Source organism: Podarcis filfolensis (assembly GCF_964270895.1).
Source record: "Podarcis filfolensis genome assembly, chromosome: 11".
Lineage (NCBI taxonomy): Eukaryota > Metazoa > Chordata > Lepidosauria > Squamata > Lacertidae > Podarcis > Podarcis filfolensis.
In genome coordinates this window covers 51,263,066-51,280,695 of record NC_139613.1, presented here as the reverse complement: position 1 = coordinate 51,280,695, position 17,630 = coordinate 51,263,066, and the positions used below count along the sequence as shown (strand labels likewise).

The following is a 17,630-nucleotide window of genomic DNA, read 5'->3' as shown; positions in this document are numbered from 1 at the left end:
CGCTTCCAGTGCACAGAGGACTGTGACAGAAACCAGAGCGCATGGAAACGCCGGTGACTTTTCCGCCGCAGTGGTACCTATTTATCTACTTGCACTGGCGTGCTTCCGAACTGCTAGGTTGGCAGGAGCTGGGACAGAGCAACGGGAGCTCACTCCGTCGTGGGGATTCGAACCACCAACCTTCTTATTGGGAAGCCCAAAAGGCTTGGTGGTTTAGACCACAGCTCCACCCATGTCCTGAATAAACAAGCACACAATCACTGATAGGCCCACCTGCCATTGTGAGGCTCAAAGCAATGAAGTTGATGCCTCCCCAGCTGTTGCCATTGGCTATGGGTTCTTTGTGATGTCACAAAAGCACTTGGCAGCTGAGTGGATATAAAGGCAGGCCAAGGGGAAAGCCCTTTTCTATTTCTAGCAGGACACACCTGGCAATGGATGTGACATTCAGCACTGCCCAGGTTTCTTCCACTTGGAGGAGGCAAACTGATGAATGGAAGGAGGCAATCCTCTGGCAGTGGGATGCTAGGGAGCGATAATAACGTAAGTTTGCTTGCTTGAAGGCTGCAGGTATCTGTGGTTGGAAGCTGGCGGACATCTGATGATGGACCTAAGAGAAGCTGGCAGATGCTGGTGGATGGAAGTCAGTGGCTTTTGGATTCTGAAGTTGGTGGAGGCTACAAGGCTAAAGCAGACTGATGTTTGTGGATGTTGGCTGATGGAAGTTCACCTTTGGAAGACAGTCAGCAGAAGCCAGTGAATATTTGTGGACTGAAACCCGGGCACAAACGTGAATGGATGTCATATTTTTGGATGTCGGCTGGTACATGTTTACATATATATATGAGTATATGAGTACATGGGAAGTTTCAAATGGGGTTGAGGCAGAATAGTGTTTGCATGTTCACGAATGTGATGTGTGGAAGGTAGATATTCATGAATAGATGGGACTCGTGGGAGGGGGGGATATTGGTTTCATGGAATCAGAGAATCAGGGAATCGAGTTTGGGAGGGACCATGGGGATCATCTAGCCCAAACCCTTACAATGCAGGAATCTTTTGCCAAATGTGAGGCTCAAACCCACTGGTGTGCTTCTGAACTGCTAGGTTGGCAGGGGCTGGGACAGAGCAACGGGAGCTTACCCTGTCACGGGGATTCAAACTGCCAACCTTCCAACTGGCAAGCCCAAGAGGCTCAGGGGTTTAGACCACAGCGCCACCTGCATCCCTTGTGTAATGCTTTAAAGGTTAAGAAAAGCCTTTACTTTGTGGCCTGCATTCTGTATAAGCCCTGTCTAATACTTTAAAAACAACAACCAGGTGATGTAGGAATAGTTTTTGGTATGTACATGTCTGGCAGAAACCAAATAAGAATAAATTATTCAAATGTTCCAAAAGTAGATACATGAAAGGAAGTAATTCTGGGGGGAAAGCAGCAGAAACCTGAAGCAAGGGTGACTAGGAAAAATTAGACGGGGAGAGCCAAGTGGTGGTGAAGACTATTATTGTGGGAGAAGGAATTCCACTAGGGACGCAGGTGGCGCTGTGGGTTAAACCACAGAGCCTAGGACTTGTAGATCAGAAGGTTGATGGTTCGAATCCCTGCGATGGGATGAGCTCCCGTTGCTCAATCCCTGCTCCTGCCAACCTAGCAGTTCGAAAGCACGTCAAAGTGCAAGTAGATAAATAGGTACCGCTCCGGCAGGATGGTAAACGGCGTTTCCATGCGCTGCTCTGGTTCACCAGAAGTGGCTTAGTCATGCTGGCCACATGACCTGGAAGCTGTACGCCATCTCCCTCGGCCAATAAAGCGAGATGAGCGCCGCAACCCCAGAGTCGGCCACGACTGGACCTAATGGTCAGGGGTCCCTTTAAATAAACTAAAAATATATATTACCTTCTCAATAAAGCTGGATATGGCTGTTGTTGGGAGACCTAACATATCTGCCTACAATTCTCTTTGGCTCAAGAAACTTTGATAATGCCTCTCCCCCCATCCAATAGCCATGACAGCTGAGCCCTTTTATGTCATCTTTAACCTGACAAGAGCAAGAAAATGTTCTTTGGCATGCAGCACACCATATAGGAAAACTCACACATATCTTTTTATTTTCAAGCAGCTGCACCACATTGACAGCCTTGGATTTCTGTTCTTCATAGTGTTTAATTGCTTTTGTTCCTGTCAGTCTCCGTTCTGTCTATATCACGCCTGTAGTGTTCTGCAAGTGGTTTCAATTTTAAAAAGTAAAGGAAGTTCTCACACTTTGCTTACGCTAATTGACACCAACTAGAACAGTATTATTTCACAGAAGATCTTCCTTAAAACTCTCCAGTTAGTCTGCAAAGCACTGGTGAAAAAGGGAGCATGTTTTCCGAAGTCTATTTTATCTAAGAGACGCTGTTCTTCCCTTGATACTCCTCCAGTCAAAATGTACTTCTTGAGCTTTAAATGAATTTTGGGGCATACATGGAGATCTCTTCATTGCCGTTTATAGGCAAAGGCATAGAACCACACAAAAAGCAAACGGTTTCTAAGCCTTCCCACAAATCACTATGATTGGAGGGCTGATCCACATGATACATTTAAGACACACCCACTTCACATTGGGAGCACATCCCAAACAATCCCAGAAACTGATATTTCCCTTCGCAGAGCACTAGTTCCAAACACCTTCAACAAGCGACAGTTTTCAGGATTCTTGGGGTGAAGTCATGTGATCTGTGATGTGGTCAAGATGATACTTCAAAGCGACTGATGGTTTCAATTTATGACCCAAATCGTATTTGGCCACAAGTGTCTAAATTCCCCTATAGCCAATGTTTAATCTGCATTTCATCATTTTTCTCACAAAAGTTATTGTATCGGTCTTTGACTTGGCAGAGTTGACAGCTTGCACTTAACGCATGTTTCTCTGTGCTGAACGGCTAGTTTTTGAAAACAAGCCTTTACTGGCTTTGTGTTACTATTGAGGTCTTGTGAGAGTGTGCAGGCTGCCAACAGAGTTTGCAAATTGTGTAATTCTGTAGTTTCATAAAGAATATCGCTGCATAGTGCAATCCGCCAGCAATCCATCTGCTTACAAATGAACTTTGTACTGCATTTGTGCAGAAACAGAATGTGCGCATGACCCGAGGAGGCAAAATGCCATGCTTTTATTGCTCTTGTTGGGAGCTGGGAATGTTTGTGTTTGCTTTAGAGCTTGTTGAGTTTAATTCTTTGAAGGCTGACAGATGTGTCTCCAGTCTCAGGATAGAACCATAATGTTGGAAGCTCAGGCGGGCCTGCAAGGACGTGAGACCACGAGGGCATGCCATGAGCGCATGCAGTGAAAGAGTCACGCTGATGCCGCTAAGTTTGCTTCTGATAAGCGATGGGATAGGAGACTCTCTGAGAACCAGACATATGCTGCCTAAAGTTTCACAGTGTAAGAAAGGAGAGATAGAAGTATTTTCCTAGACTCACAGAACTGTAGAGTTGGAAGGGACCCCAAGTATCAACTAGTCCAAGCCCTTGCAATGCAGGAATTTTCATTATTACTGATTCCTCTGCTTCCTGACTTATGCTAAACAATGGTACCTTGGTTCTCGAATGCCTTAGTACTCAAACAACTTGGAACCCAAACATTGCAAACCCAGAAGTAAGTGTTCCGGTTTGCGGACCTTTTTCAGAAACCGAATGTACTCCGTCTTGAGTGTTACGCTTCCAATTTGAGTGTTACGCTGAGGTCTGTTTTTGCTATTTATTTTGCGTTTTTGCGGTTCTTTTTGTTTTGTTTTTGTGATTGTGTGGAACCCAGTTCAGCTGCTGATAGATTGATTGGTGGTGTGACTGCAATACATTGTTTATTGCTTTCATTTTATGGATCAATGGTCTCATTAGATAGTAAAATTCATGTCAAATTGCTGTTTTAGGGGTTGTTTTTAAAAGTCTGGAACGGATTAATTTATTTTGCATTGCTTTCTATGGGAAAGCGCATCTTGGTTTTGGAATGCTTTGGTTTTGGAATGGACTTCCAGAACGGATTAACTTTGAGAACCAAGGTACCAATGTATGTTTGTTTATTCATAGAATCATAGAACTGTAGAGTTGGAAGGGATCCCTGCAATGCAGGAATCTCAATTTTATTACATTTCTGTCCAAGGATCACGGAGCGGTTTACCATAGAAAAATACAAAAATGTACAACATAGTAACAAACAAAAGCAATGCACCCCACCCCCCCAGTATTATTTATGTTGGCATAATTTTAATTTGAGAACTCAGAAAATTCCATTGGGGGGAAAAAATCCTACGATTGGCATATTTGTCTAAGGTCAGGAATGGAAATCCATGCAAGCAGAGATAAGCAGCGTTTGCTACAATTATTTTCCCCCCATTATTATTTTTTAGTCAACAAATGTTGGATTTAAAATTGCAGAATTTTTCTGCAGTCTTTTTTAAAAAAACAACAACAAACATTTCCCTTCCCCTGAAACACACTGAAATATTTATGTGGTTAATCACGTAAGTTTCGGCCATGGCGGAATCACAAGATGAATCACGTAGGTTTTAGCAGAAGCTGAACTGCAGAGGAATGGAAACACTGATGATTGGGATGAACCTAGAGTGGGAAAGAAGTCACTGCCGGCTTACATTCCCTAGGCTACTTGATATGGAGTCTTCTAGACCAAGACTGTCTCCACTGACTAGGAGAGGTTCTTCAAGGGCTCAGGCAGCCCTTGTATTTGAGACCCTTTGAAAATGGAGGCACTGGGGACTGAAACCTGGAACTTCTGAATGCGAACAATGTACTCTGCTGTTTAGTTATGCTCCCTCCTCTGTATAAAAAATCTTCTATTGTCCTGGGAGTGTTCTTTGATAGGAGGAGAAGCCGCAGTGACAATATCTCCACCTTTGTTTGCAGACCAAAGAAAGGAACAAGTAAAATCTCTCAATTTCAATTATAGTTATCATAGTTTGGAGATGGGCAGATATGCCAATTTTCTCTCCCTTTTTCATTTCCCTCCAATCTTAAGTTCAGGTTGCCACATTTGTGCATCAGTTTAAAACACTTTTGTGCCTATTTCTCTGCAGCTATCCATTTTTGTATGCAATGCTACCTGCTATAACATTACACACCTTTAGGCGCCAGGCAAAAGCATTCCTTTTTAACCAGGCCTTTGATTGATATGATTTACATCCTATGCCCTTTTAAAATGTGTTTTTCAGGAGGGGGGGAGGGCTATTGAGTTGCTTTTATTTTTATTATGTATTTTGTGGTTTTATACAGTGGTACCTCGGGTTAAGTACTTAATTCGTTCCGGAGGTCCGTACTTAACCTGAAACTGTTCTTAACCTGAAGCACCACTTTAGCTAATGGGGCCTCCTGCTGCTGCTGTGCTCCCGGAGCACAATTTATGTTCTCATCCTGAAGCAAAGTTCTTAACCTGAAGCACTATTTCTGGGTTAGCAGAGTCTGTAACCTGAAGCGTATGTAACTGAAGTGTATGCAACCCAAGGTACCACTGTATTTTGATTTTATTCTGTGAGCCGTCCTGAGACCCCCGAGTATAGGGCAGTATATAAATATAAATATAAATATAAATATAAATATAAATATAAATATAAATATAAATATAAATAACAACAACAACAACAACATTTTTGTGAGCAATTTCTCTGAAAATAATTCACTCATATATGCATTTCTACAAGACATGTTTCTTAATGTCCATCATTTCGTGCATCATTTAGATTAAATGGTCTTTGAGGTCCCTACCCATCTCCATCATTCCTTTTTGGCAGCATTGGACTTGTTCCTCCACGTGGAAAGGAAATATAAAAATAGCAGCAACAAGGTTGTCCAAAATGTGAATAATCATTTCAAGGGCCGTTTTTGAAAAGGAAAACAAAAACAACATTCCAAAGGCTTATACATTTCAATCCACGTGGAAGGGGGAATTCCTGTGTCCTGTTTCCCTCCCCCCCACACACACTTGAGAATTTCTGAAAGGCAGTATTGAGTTGCATCAGAGCTGTTGCCTTATGCAACATAATGTAAAGCAAAGTAATTCGTTCAGACTGACGTAACCAGAATGACTACACAAGCAAGCAATACAGCTCACAGAGGCTGATGTAATAAGAAGGAGTGCTCCAGAAATGTGGATGAAAGGAAGGACACGCCTGTCACAAAACAAAGGAATCCTCTCCCCCGTTCCTCCCCTTCCAAGATCTGCCGCTAGAAAAAGTAAAATATGCAAATACGGCAATAGCTGAGTTTTAGCTCAGCCAGCTGAAACTGGTGCAGAGAAAGTGAGCAACTGAAGGGCTCCCAGAAGGACGTCTCACTGACGGTGCTGCAAAGTTGCTGCTGGGCTATCAGTCTGATCACGGGACTGGTGATCAGGAGGCTATAAAACTGAACTTTAAAAAACCCTACAGAGTTATGTGAACTTTGGCCAAGACAACCAGTACTAGCTGTTTTGATCCTGCATGTCCACCAGTATCACTTGTATGTACTGAACAGTGTTCACCTTTCTATATTATTGGGCATGTTGGATACAAAAATATTTCAAGGAGCAAATCAAGCCCAGTGCAGACCACCATTTCTGCCATGTCTGTTGGTTGGCTATTTCAGACTCTTCAAGTGTCCCTATGTTCCAGGGACATTCCCGGATTTACAGAAGCCATCCCAGTTTCTGATTTGATCCTGGAATGCCCTGCTTTTTCTTAAGACGTCCCTATTTTCATTGGAGAAATGTTGGAGTTATGTGACCCCTGAGCCAAGGAGCTAAGTAACTATACAACCTTTAGGAAAATGGGGAAGTTTTTTTTAAAAAAAGTTTATGATTTGATAGATGTTGAAGGCTGCTCAGAGTGACTGGGGCAACCCAGGCAGATAGGCAGGATATAAATATAGTTATCATCATCATCATCAAATAGGACATCCCTATTTTCATCAGAGAAATCTTGGAGGGTTTGCTATTTAGCAACATGCACCATTTATTCTGTGGATTGGGCAAGGCTTTGATGATGATAATACAGTGAATTATTCCAGCATTCAATTGCTTGTTTCTATAAAGAGTATGCAGTGTCAAAGCAGGGAGGAAGCATGCCTGGCTAAAGGAGGCAGTGGGAAGGTAGAAGATGAAGACCCCTCTCTTCACTCATGTTATACAGCTTGGCTTTGACTTTGTGCCAAATATTCTCTCCATGCCTCTCTTAACTTACAACCCTAATACTGTGCCTATGGAGACCTTAAAATATTATTGTGGGTACTATTGTCAATCGTGAATCACGCAGGCTTTTCTCAAGGCTAGCCAAAGTTCAAGCTATATATTTAGCCTCCTTTCTATGGGAATCGCCACCATTTCCAGGACTGCATAAAATATAAAATAAGCAGATTTACCGTTCCTGCATAATGCATTAAGAACTCTACTGACCAAGTATGGCTGCCAAAACATACCTGCTGACTCAGATATTCTGTCATGTTCTACAGCATGCAAATATATATATATATATATATATATATATGTATATGGCAGAATTGCACCCCAGATAAAATAGAATTATAACTGTTGAACTGTATGGTGGGTTTGCCCTTCTTATCTTGTCTGTAAAAGCCTTTCCTCCTTACAGAGGAGAGGAGTTGAGAGCAGGAGCCGTTTCCTGCATTGGCAGGGGTGTGTGTGTTTCTAGCCCCTGCCCAGCTGGCCTGGCTGTCGTGCCACGCCCCCAGGTAGCCAACCAATCAGTTGGAGGCTTGGGGGCGGGGCTTAGCCACTCAAATGCAGCCGCGGCAGCACTTCCCTTTCATTCTGCTGCTGGTTTCTCTTTTGGCTCGGGTGGCGGTTAGGCACTGGAGTATGTTTGTGTATTGGAGGGCAGGGTGTGGCCATCGCCTACCCCTCCACTTTATGGGTATTCCGGTAAAGGAATCCGGCAGTCGTGGATCCTGTCCGACGCCCTTGCTGGTGGCTAGGGCCATGGCATGACCCCCGGTGACATCAGGGGGAGCTTTCAGTTGTACAGTGGTACCTCAGGTTAAGTACTTAATTGGTTCCGGAGGTCCGTACTTAACCTGAAACTATTCTTAATCTGAAGCTCCACTTTAGCTAATGGGCTAAAATGGGGAGGCCCCATGAGCTAAAGTGGTTCTTCAGGTTAAGAACAGTTTCAGGTTAAGAACGGACCTCCAGAACGAATTAAGTTCGTAACTGGAGCATGATAATGCTAGATTTTCCAGACATCATGTTTAGTTCATTACTATGTTCAATTACTAATTAATTCATACAGTGGTACCTCAGGTTACAAACACTTCAGGTTACAGATTCCGCTAACCCGGAAGTAGTACCTCAGGGTAAGAACTTTACCTCAGGATGAGAACAGAAATCTCATGGCGGCAGCACGGCGGCAGCAGGAGGCCCACTAGCTAAAGTGGTTCTTCAGGTTAAGAACAGTTTCAGGTTAAGAACGGACCTCCAGAACAAATTAAGTTCGTAACCGGAGGTACCACTGTATTTCTCTTCCCTAGGATGCTGTGAATTTTCACAATTGCCATGAGAACTTCTTCATGAAAACAAAGCTCATTTTGCTAGCCCAGTGGTTCTACTATCAATGGACTATGGGGTACAAATCCTGGATCTTGCAACCCAAAGGAAGACCCTCACATCCAATGACCATGTCATATCAGCAGTACAGTGGTACCTCGGGTTAAGAACTTAATTCATTCTGGAGGTCCGTTCTTAACCTGAAACTGTTCTTAACCTGAGGTACCACTTTAGCTAATGGGGCCTCCCGCTGCCGCCACGCCACCACCACATGATTTCTGTTCTCATCCTGAAGCAAAGTTCTTAACCCGAGGTAATATTTCTGGGTTAGCAGAGTCTGTAACCTGAAGCGTATGTAACCTGAAGTGTATGTAACCCGAGGTACCACTGTATTTGCATCAACAGGCTCCTCCCACTGGTGGTTAACCCTTGTTAGACTCACCCCTCTCTGAGGGGGTGGAATCACGCTCTGTTGTTTTATCCAGTGCCTAAGCCAATACCTCCCACATGCTGTAATCAATAAAGTTGTGGCCTTTTTTAGCCCATTGACCTAATATACTGTTTCCATGTGTCTTTCTTATCCCCAAGTGGGTGGCAGGTCCTTGAATCACAAATCTACTCATTTGGAGAAAACTGTTGTGGACACCATAAGCAACTTCACAGAAGAAAAACTGGTGATGCTCAGAAACACCGCCTTCAAAACAGGCACCCCCCCAAAAAAAGTCCATTCAAAACAGAGGGGGAAATCAGACAGCACCCCACAAAAACTGGCAAACCTACAAAATCAAAAGCCCCCCCCAATTCATTTGAAATTGAGAGATATGCGGGAAACCATGTTGGGGACCCCAGGGCTAAGGGAAGAGTTAGTGTGCCAATAGCATGCCGACAAATAATAAATAATATTCTGTTTTTTACCTCTATCTGTCTATCTGATGCTTCGATTGAGATTCCTGCCCTGCAGGGGGTGGGACTAGATGATCTTTGGCGTCCCTCCCAGCTCTGCGATTCTATGATTCTATGTACACATGTGTTCATAACACAAGAAGATGGGTCTCTGCTTCCAGAAACTAACAAATGAAAAGTAGTCACAAGGGAAACAACAGGTGAAGAGGAGAGAGCCAAGGGTAAACAGGGAAGCAATATTGAATTGTTTCAGTTACATCAGCTTATTGCAGAAGACAGGGCATTCGTTCTGCAACTTGTGACCCTGGACTTGGGATCCATCACAAAAAAACCAAAGTAAGCCCCAAGGGTTTGCTGACCATAGTATTCTTCTGAAACCAAGTCATTTCACTAGAACAACTTGTCCCTTCTATTCATGGCGCATCCATGTAATGGTGATGGACTCTCTCCATCATCTCTCCACCCTTCTCCCCTCAAATGAGAACACCTGTGCAGGTGAGTAGTTTGGTCAGAACAGCAGCACTGAAGATAGAAGTTGCCCAACACCATTTTGCTCACCAGAATTGTCTCCCAGGCTGCTGTTTGCCCCACAGGTATTTGACTTCCCTGCAGCCCCCGACTGAACAAATAGTAGCCTGCCATTTTGATCATGAAAAATGACATGGGAGAAAGTGTTTAAAAAAGATCCTCTCCTGCAAGCTGCTCTGACTATTTCATTAAAATTAATCTATTCGACCATACATATCCCATGCAACATGCAGTTCAGCCCTCCTACCAACTGAATATACACAATTACAGCCAATATAAAGTACAGTGGTACTTCGGGTTAAGAACTTAATTCATTCTGGAGGTCTGCTGTTAACCTGAAACTGTTCTTAACCTGAAGCACCACTTTAGTTAATGGGGCCTTCCGCTGCTGCTGCGTCGCCCCTGCACGATTTCTGTTCTCATCCTGAAGTAAAGTTCTTAACCTGAGGTAATATTTCTGGGTTAGTGGAGTCTGTAACCCAAGGTACCACTGTATAAATATATTGAAAGCTGCCGCCTGGAGAACTTTGGTTAGGGGGTGGGGCAGAGATAAATAAATTTCTTTAGTTCCAGTTTTTAGGATACTGTTCTGGCAGCTACTGAGAAATCCATCCAAATGGAAATACATCATGTTTGCTCTCATTCCTAGTTACCCTGAGTTAAATGCTGGAAGGTTTACACCAGGCATGTCTAAAGTCCGTCTTGGGGGCCTAATCTGGCCCGCTCAACAACTTCAATCCTTAAAAAAAACTCAACAACTTTGGTTGGCCCTTTGGTTGGCTCTCACGCCCCTTCACTTCATCAAAACTGGCCCTCTTTGAAAAAAGTTTGGACACCACAGGTATACACTATATTACGGCAGGGGAATCATAGCTTGTTACCTTGCCCAGAATGAATTATTTCCATTTGATTTGTATGGAGTTGAATTTTGTATGGAGTAGCTACTTTAGTATGATTTGTATGGAGTCCAATGTTAAAATGAAGGGGAAAAAGTAAATCACCTGGGCATAATTTTCTCCTACAGGATATCGGTCGCAAACCTTGGGACAGATGACTTCATGGTCAGTCATGTGCCTTGTGTCAAGAGGCACAGCAATGCATTTGTTTCTGCCTGCTCCTGTCCAAAGATCATATCCCTTTTCCAAGGCAGCATGAAAGAGTAAAGTGCAACACACGATTTCAAACTGAGTAATGAGAATCTCTTCTGTTTGCCACCCGATAACAAGGAAGGTCTAATCTCTTTGACATGTGGGGCAGACGCTAGCTTGGAATGACACCTGGCTGCTAACACCTGTGTTTCCACCCTTCGAGACCTTTCCGCTACTTCAGGTTAACCTGACATGGGGAAAGACATCTGCACATAATAATGAATTTATTATTTCGGTCACAGACCAGTTCCAGCCCAAATACAATATTAATGAAGTTATAAAACACAATAGGGATACGTTTGAATTTGCAGTTAGGTATAACAGGGACAGTACAGATATAGCAACAGTTTAAATATATATATAAATTAAAACTTAGTCACTAACATATAACCTAAAATCATCATTTAAGGCCTTAATAATTATGATAGCACAGCTCGTTCCCTAAGTTTTATGGCAATCACACAGAATTTGGCTACCCTTAATGTGATCTCAGGATCCCTGTCCTCTACCAGGGATTTTAGACACTGAAGTTCAGATTCATTTGGAGATTTTTTGCATAGCAAATACGGTAAATACCGAGTGTATATCCCTGTAGAAACGGCAGCGTAACAAGGCATGAGAGACAAGCAATGAGGGCAGACTCGTTCTGCATATTGTTTACCCTCGAATCTGCCTTGCAATAAGGCAGATGGCAGCACATTGAATCTTGCGAGGGTAAATGACCGCCGTCTGTGGGACCTTTCACCCTCTCTCTCGCTGCGCCAGTTCTTGGACTTTTGGATTATGGTGGATCACCTGGGAGCATCTCCTACCGTAACCAATGGTCGTGGCTCCCTCATTTCTTCACCTTCCTCGCTTGTTTCTTTGTCCTTCTACACATCTTCTACCATCACTGCTGATCAGAACATTGTTCAGAACAGTGTTGTTCAGAACCACGTTGTTGAGGAAGTGCAAATTGGGCAGGTTGGTGCTAAGATGCAAACCAAGCCAAATTTCTGCTTCGACACTATTTACCTACGGCATTTAATGGCGTCACAAATGCACCACAAAGCTCCAACAATTGTCTGAGTTCTCTGCACACTTAGGTCCTGCTGGGCTATTGTGAGAACAGAGGGTGAAAGATCACTAACACCTCCTTTCTCTCCCCCTCTCTCCCCTCAACCTCACAATGGCTATGACAGCAGCGTCTCATGCTGTATGTAACTGACCTGTAGAAGGGACTCCATGAATTGAAAACATTGTGTTGTATGTACCCTTGTTAACTATGAAAATCCTTTAATAAAATTTTTTTTAAAAGCCCATTGGACTCAACAGGTCCTGATCCAGGAGGGCTTTTATTAGGGTTGCCATTATTTCAAAAAGTGAAAATTTGGACAGGAAAGTTTTGCCCAAAAGTTGTTCAGCGTTTTTTGGCAAAATCACAAAGAAATAGGTTTTTTACCTATTTCTGAGGAAAATAGGCAAAAACGACTCTAATGACATGGGCGCCTGCATTTTCCCAGATATTTTGGCAATTTCCGCCCAGACACTGCTTGCGGCTGCAATATTTTGGACATATGGCAACCGTACTTTTATGCTTGTGCCATTTCAGAAGTGACAAAGGAGCAAAAAGGCTCCTTTCAAAATGACTGCAACTTGTAGCCAGTGCTAGCCCAGCTCAGAATAGACTCGGTGAAATTAATGAATATGACTAACTTAGGTGCATTATTTTCATTAGGTCTACTCTGAGTAGAAACTTATTGGGGGGAAACTGCTAGGCCACCCTGCAGTGGCAGCATAATAATGTGAAAAATGACGTTGCGCTTTACTGAGAAATTTTTTTTGATACAAACCTTACTTGAAAATGCCACACAAAAATTAAGAAAATCCCAACAGGTGTGCAAGGAACTTAGATACTGTTTCTGAGTTGACAAAGCCAAATCTGACTCATCTATCTCTTCATCGGGACAACTTCAATATTGCTATATTGGCTAAAGCCACAGAACACAGAACATGATGTCTATTTTTTTTGGAGAGTTTTGAGACGAAATCATATACCTTGATGACTGGTCCAAAATTGAGCTCCAAACATTCAGAAGCAAGTGGGAGGGTGAAAAGAGAGAAGCGACACCCTCGGCAGTATATTTAGCAGGGATGTGGGGTTGTAGCTTCAAGCTGTTGCCACAACAAAGTCCTCTTGATAAACAGCAGATCTCCACTTGAACCAGAGCCAAGGGAGCACTCTGGTGCTTGCCTGAATTTGGAACGCCTTCATTAGACAGATATGATTCTTAAATGGAGTGCAAAGTAAAATATTTTCAAAGCACGTAACGAGGGCTGCCTAAGAGGGTTCTCATTGATTTCCAGCAGTTATTCATCGCAGCTGGCTGATGGGTGTCCTCACGCAACCCTCCGACATTGTCAGGGTAATTCATCTCCCGTCCCCTACAGTATGATTTCTTTCAGATGTCATGCCAGAGGTTCATGTGCAGATCCATCTTGCACATTGCAAGAAGCTTCAAACGTTTGAGGCAGATTGGAAATGCATGTGCACTCATTCGCCACCAATGGAGGGAACAGATGTCTTTTGGTCGCAGGGAGACTGCGACACACACCATGTGTGGCTCAGTGGTACCAACGTTGAGCTGGTTGCGTTCAGTGTGTGTCAGAGGGACTGCATACAATGGCTTCCAAACACATGTCTTTGGGCAAAATAGAGAACCCTGTCATTTCAACACATGGTGTACATGGACACGGGTGGCGCTGTGGTCTAAACAACTGAGCCTCTTGGGCTTGCCGATCAAAAGGTCAGCGGTTTGAATCCCCACGATGGGGTGAGCTCCCATTGATCTGTCTCAGCTCCTGCCAACCTAACAATTCAAAGCATGCCAGTGCAAGTAGATAAATAGGTACCGCTGCGGCGGGAAGGTAAACGGTGTTTCCATGCACTCTGGTTTCCATCACGGTATTCTGTTGAGCCAGAAGCGGTTTAGTCCTGCTGGCCACATGACCCGGAAAGCTGTCTGTGGACAAACGTCGGCTCCCTCAGCCTGAAAGCGAGATGAGTGCCGCAACCCCATAGTCACCTTTGACTGAACTTAACCACCCAGGGGTCCTTTGCCTTTACATTTTTGTACGCAAGTGCACATGGAACACATAAGGGAGAATCAATACCAGACCCAGGTTTTGGGAGATCATTGGGCAAAATGGCCACAATGTTCCCTGAATGGACCCACCTGCCTTTTACCACTCAGCCCTGTCCATTACTTGTCCTCTCTCTCTGGACCCAAATGACTCCATGCTGCGTACTGCAGGCATAACCAACATGGTGCCCTCCAGATTGTGTTGGACTGCAACTCCCAACAGCCCTGATGTTAGGGACTGGCTGAATGAGGAGAGTGGGGGAAGCTGCCTGCCCAAGAGCCCCCCCCCCCCGGGAGGGCACAGAAGATGACCACTTACAGTAAATGTTGGATCCTGGTGGTGGGACACTGAAGAGCAGTCTGCAGAAGGGACGAGCTGGGAGGTGCTAGAAGCAGGGGGATTGAGCGATCAGGAGGCATCAAGAAAAGGAGGGTATTCCAGGACAGGGTTAGAGGCTGAGAGTCACAGTGTGGCAGCAGGGATTGGCCCTGCCACATAGCAGCAGGAAAGTCCCAGTCCCATTGGATTGCCTCCCCCTCTGACATCTTAGTTTAGGAAAGTTCTGCATGTTCCTGAGCAATGGTCCAGACAGGCCCAGAGGAAGAGCTTCATCTGCTTGGGAGGGATCCAGAGCGAAAGGCTGGGGGGGGGGGGAGGAGCTAGTGGTCAGTTTCAGCAATGTCTTAGCTGGATGAATACGAACCAGAGGACTCTGTTGTGTTGTTATTTTCTGTTAATAAAGAGTTAATTGCATTCTGTGGCTCCCGTGTGTGTGCCTGCTGCCCCGTGGTTGACCTGTCTCCTTGACAGCTTCTTGGCCAATGGATGCTGTAGCCCAGCAACATCCGGAGAGCATCACATGTGCAACTGACCATTGCCCTGGCACAGAGGAGGAAGGCAGGATAAGCAGAGGCTGCTGCTCCTGGGCTTTGCTTCTGCTGCTTTTCACTTGCTCGGAGATTGCAGGTAAACAGGCAGCAGCGCAAGGAGAAAAAGCCATAGAGCTAGAGAGGTCCAGGGGTTGACCCTCAGCCATCAGCTTGAGTATGGGCCCTTGCAAGTGCTTGAAGATGATGAACCTTGGTGCCAGCCCTATTGGAGCCAATAAATGAACTGACCTAATTTGCACCTCTCTGACCAAGGGTTCAACCACATTTTCGACCATATTGTGTCAGTGGCATAGCGTGGGTTGCCAGTGCCTGGGGCTGCACAGAGGTGGGTGGGTAGGAGGGAGGGAAATGGAAGGAGTATGCATGTGTATTCAACTGCCTAATGGCATCCATGTCACCCAGGAGATTGCAGCTGCAGAGATAAGAAAAGAAGAGGACAGGATCACACTTCAAAACGACCTTGACAGATTAGAGAACTGGGCCAAAACAAACAAGATGAATTTTAACAGGGAGAAATGTAAAGTATTGCACTTGGGCAAAAAAAATGAGAGGCACAAATACAAGATGGGTGACACCTGGCTTGAGAGCAGTACATGTGAAAAGGATCTAGGAGTCTTGGTTGACCACAAACTTGACATGAGCCAACAGTGTGACGCGGCAGCTAAAAAAGCCAATGCAATTCTGGGCTGCATCAATAGGAGTATAGCATCTAGATCAAGGGAAGTAATAGTGCCACTGTATTCTGCTCTGGTCAGACCTCACCTGGAGTACTGTGTCCAGTTCTGGGCACCACAGTTCAAGAAGGACACTGACAAACTGGAACGTGTCCAGAGGAGGGCAACCAAAATGGTCAAAGGCCTGGAAACGATGCCTTATGAGGAATGGCTAAGGGAGCTGGGCATGTTTAGCCTGGAGAAGAGGAGATTAAGGGGTGATATGATAGCCATGTTCAAATATATAAAAGGATGTCACATAGAGGAGGGAGAAAGGTTGTTTTCTGCTGCTCCAGAGAAGCGGGCACGGAGCAATGGATCCAAACTACAAGAAAGAAGATTCCACCTAAACATTAGGAAGAACTTCCTGACAGTAAGAGCTGTTTGACAGTGGAATTTGCTGCCAAGGAGTGTGGTGGAGTCTCCTTCTTTGGAGGTCTTTAAGCAGAGGCTTGACAACCATATGTCAGGAGTGCTCTGATGGTGTTTCCTGCTTGGCAGGGGGTTGGACTCGATGGCCCTTGTGGTCTCTTCCAACTCTATGATTCTATGATTCTATGATTCTATGAGTTGTTCCGTTGTCTGGAGAGGTCACTTCCTGGTTCACATGGAGAAGCCATTTTCAATGGAGCCCAGCGACAGAAGTGCCAAGCTGTTTTGAGGCAGCACCAGGTGTTGAAACTTTGCTCCCCTAAGAATTCTGTGCTCAGGGCAACCACTCCTGTGGCCCACCTCCATGCTCTGCTACTGCCAATACAGTTATTTCAGAGGTTGGAGAAGGAGGTTTCTTCTCTCTGTGTTCCTCCCAGCAGTCATTGCTCCTCTGGCCACTGCTATGGATGCACAACCTTACTGCCTGTCTCCAGGCACTGTGGTCATCAGCAAAGGAAGCCAGTAGAAGACTTTGCCCATCTTGGAAGCTTTATTAATCCTTGGATATTTCCATTCAGGTTAGGAAGTAGAAACAAGTTTTAAACCAGAAGGGAAAGGCTCATCAATTTTGGGATAAGTCTGGCATTTTGGATTTGCTTGTCTCTTTTGAACCCAGTTCTCAGCTCTTTTTGACGTGGTCTCCAGTCATCCACAAAGTGTTTCTGACAGGCGGGACCTCAATGTGTCCTGTAGATTTTGTTTTATCTTTTTTTTTTAAAAAAAGTAATTCTAATGAATTGAACAAGGCTGGTGGTTCCCTTTCTTATACTTGCCTTGAAACAAAATGATGCCAGAAGTCAACATGTCCAAATGTCTTTGCTTGGACCTCCATGTTGCATTTACGCATCTTTTTGAAGGGGTAGATTATTGGTTCAGTTAAGCTCAAGCTCACTGTCCCCTGAAAAGTGTCTGTGATGCTTTCAATTAATGACATGTTTTTTGGTCTGTTTGTTTTTTAATGTAACGAGTTTCAGTAACAGAATCTCAGTGTGGGTGTTCTGACCACAGTTTGTGTTGTAAATGGCGTGCATTTGGGGTTCGGCCTCTTAAGGCTGTTGCAAACACAGCTGCTAGCTGCTTCTTTCTCTCTGAAACTCTCCTGCAGATTTGTCAATCTCTGTCCCTACAGACATTTTGGAATACAATCCCCATCTTCCCTGACCATTGGTCATGCCAGATGGGAGTTGGAGTCCGACAAGCCATGGAAGGCCATAAGTTCCCAAGTCTTGCTCTCCAACCCAGTGCTCAAATTCAATAAACCTCTTGAATTTCCTGCTGTTCCCATGCCTAACAATTTAAATAAATTAGCAGCAGATTTTTTTTCAATTATTTTTTTTAAAATTGCAATTTCTGGAAGCAAAGAGA

At 44.4% G+C, this 17,630-nt stretch overlaps 1 long non-coding RNA gene across 1 annotated transcript in view; it reads left to right on the top strand.

Annotated features, from left to right (window-relative positions):
• The first annotated feature begins 378 nt into the window (after positions 1-378).
• LOC310745090 overlaps positions 379-17,630 on the top strand; it is a 127,229-nt gene continuing 109,977 nt past the window's right edge. Inside the window, exon 1 of the long non-coding RNA XR_014539922.1 lies at positions 379-543. This is a non-coding gene — a long non-coding RNA (uncharacterized lncRNA). The remainder of the gene's footprint in view (positions 544-17,630) is intronic.